Source organism: Polyergus mexicanus, unplaced genomic scaffold (genome assembly GCF_030449975.1).
Source record: "Polyergus mexicanus isolate NDT 795.1 unplaced genomic scaffold, iyPolMexi1.0 SCAF_12, whole genome shotgun sequence".
NCBI classification, from domain to species: domain Eukaryota; kingdom Metazoa; phylum Arthropoda; class Insecta; order Hymenoptera; family Formicidae; genus Polyergus; species Polyergus mexicanus.
Window position 1 is genome coordinate 6,152,071 of NW_027223332.1, and position 2,904 is coordinate 6,154,974.

The window sequence follows — 2,904 nt, forward strand, 5'->3', positions numbered from 1 at the left end:
CCTACCTTTCGTTGATCCTGGCCATATTCATTCCGGCTACATTTAGCCAGAAATATACCTTTGATCTCTATAAAAGATCATTACAGGAGAAAAATTTCTTCCGTTGCCGGCTAATTATTGTCGCCGGTGCATGAGCATAATGTTATGCTCGTTTATGGTATTAAGAAATTACGTCAGTTTGTCATGCATCACTTTAATATAACTTTACTTTAATTAATCTAATGCCAAACAATTAAGCAAATTTAATAAATGATTGAAATAATAATATATAATCTTATAATAATATATAATATTATTTATAATAATATGTAATTTATATTAAAATAAAATTAATAAAAAAACATTTACGTGTCTATATTAATTTAATAAATCGATAATTTGGCTTTACATCAATTAAAGCAAAGTTTTCACTGATATAATAATATAGATGGATGGACTATAAAATATTAGAATAAAATCGGCGCAACATAAAAATAAGTTGTTACTATTTCATATAATTAATAAAATTATTAGCGCCTTTTTTATTAAAAAAATTAAATAAATTATATCAATGGAAAAAAATATTTTATATTCTTTTCAAATTTTTATTTTAATTTATACTTTAAATTAAATCTGTAATATGTTTTAATGTATATTTAAAAAAATCAATTGAATGTTATTTGATTTAATCTGTTTAGAGGCCATCCATTTTGAGGCAACGGATCTATTTACAATCTACAATCTACAGTCTACAATTACATTTATAATTTCTACAGATCCGTTAACTCAAAATAAAATAAAATTCGTCACTCACCGACACTGATGCGCAACAGCGGAGTTGTTGGTCTTGAGGCTACGTTGTCTGTAACATACAAATATAAAATCCAAATTATAGCAACGTTCAAAATTAATATTTCGTGCGAAATATTTTATATCCGATGCGGACAATATTAAGAAGCTTTATATAAATATAGAACAGTTTTATAAATCATAAAAAAAACTTTTTTTCGTATAGAAACTTTTATAGGATTTATACAAAAGTCTTTCTTTTTAATTTTCTTTTGTTTAATTTATTCAAATAATGAGACCGAATTAATGCGCGTACGCAATTTTTATAACAACCGATATACAAATAATAAATACTCACCCTTGGGTTGCTCCGCCGGTGCAGGATGCCTCTCCTAGGCCTCCTCCTCCTCTCAAGATGTCAGAGTCGTTACGTTGATCTGTAACATACAAATAAAAGATCCAAATTATAGCAACGCTCATAATAATTAATATTTCAAAAAATTTATTGTACGTATTGAATTTTATATTCGATAGATATAATAAACAGATCAATAAAATAATTTTCTAAATTTTGAAAAGAACACTACTAATAGCTTTAATAATTATATACAGAAGCTGTAATCTAAGAAACTTTTACAAGAATATAGCTTTCATGTGTAAAAATCTTTTTCTCTGATTCTCTCTTGTTTAAATCATATAGGTAAATAAAAAATCAAATTACGCGATTAATTGCTTAATTTAAATTGCACGTATACAACTAATAAGTAATTAATATACAAATAACAATTTACTTACCACATGGTTGCTCCATCGGTGCCCGATATCTCTCCTAGACCTCCTTCTCCTCTTAGGTTGATTCACACGCGCGATACTTTAAACGGCACTCCCGCACTTTTATTAAAAGATATTACTTTCGCACTTGTACGCGCGATACTTTGAACGACACTCCCGCACTTTCGAATTTCGGCACGATCGAACCCCGCTTCACGTGAGAATCACACTTCGAGTCGACAAGTCGGGAATTCACCGATTACTTCGAGCAAAGGTTAAGCGGAAGCGGAAGAAGACGAAATCGATTGATGGAATCGACGCGAATGGGGTTCGCTCGACTCTTGACCCGCGCCTGCTCCCATCGAGGGCCGACTAGAACATCGTTAGGAACGATTTCATACGAACCACCAAGTCTCTATCATACAGACTGAGCCGGGTTTATCGTAAGGCTGATAGACGGGTCGAGAATGAAGATACCCACCTTCTACGTGCTAACAATCTAGCACTTCGAAAGCGGGAGATCAACTTCTCTAGCGAGCGAAAATCGAACCTAATTAGAACAGCCGACTCCTCAGATGCCAAACATGTTAGTATTTCTACAATGTGCTGTTAGACGGTACAAGAGAAGGGACCCATTAACGACGATTCCAAAACAATCGACCGAACTCTAACCGATTCGGGCCGAACCGTTCGTCGGAGCAGAACGTGCCCTCAACAGCCGATTCTCGAACCGAAGTTCAAGATTAACCGCGCGAACATGCATCTATACTATGCACGAACATACGTTGCTACGCGGCCGGCATTCACCTCAGCCGCGATACTGAGGCGTTTTAACGTTGCGCCTACATTAATATATTAAATTTATTAATACATAAATATTTATATAATATATAATATTAATATAGAATTAATATTAACTGATATTAATATAAAATTAATTATATTAATAGGTATTAATATATTAATAATTGCAACGCTGAGAGACATCCCATTTAGTCGGCAACAAAGTATGATTCTCGGTGACAATCGTGAAAACGAGATAAAAGTCCAACGCGAAGACGCGACGACGCGAAAACGCGATATCGCGAAAACGCGACGCATCGTTGCTCGTACGGCACGATGACGGCAACGACGACGCACTAATGTGCGTTCAACGCACAAATGCGCGTGCCACATATGAGCCATTGTGCGACTCGTGGCAATGCTGTGTTGACACGCGACGCGGAAGACGCGAAAGCCATCCGCGGCACGATGACGGCACCGACGACGCACAGCTACCTTCTTGCTCGAGTATCGCCGCGCGAATGATAATACGAAAGTAAGAAAGGAATTTGAGCGTCTCGCCCCACTACAGTTCTATTCAAG

At 35.2% G+C, this 2,904-nt stretch overlaps 1 long non-coding RNA gene across 1 annotated transcript; it reads right to left on the reverse strand.

Annotated features, from left to right (window-relative positions):
- Positions 1-815: 815 nt before the first annotated feature.
- Positions 816-2,466, reverse strand: LOC138938283 (uncharacterized). Its single transcript, XR_011447674.1, has 3 exons — positions 1,564-2,466; positions 1,127-1,205; positions 816-841 (listed from the first exon to the last, which is right to left on the reverse strand). It is a non-coding gene; the product is annotated as an uncharacterized lncRNA (long non-coding RNA).
- Positions 2,467-2,904: the final 438 nt, after the last annotated feature.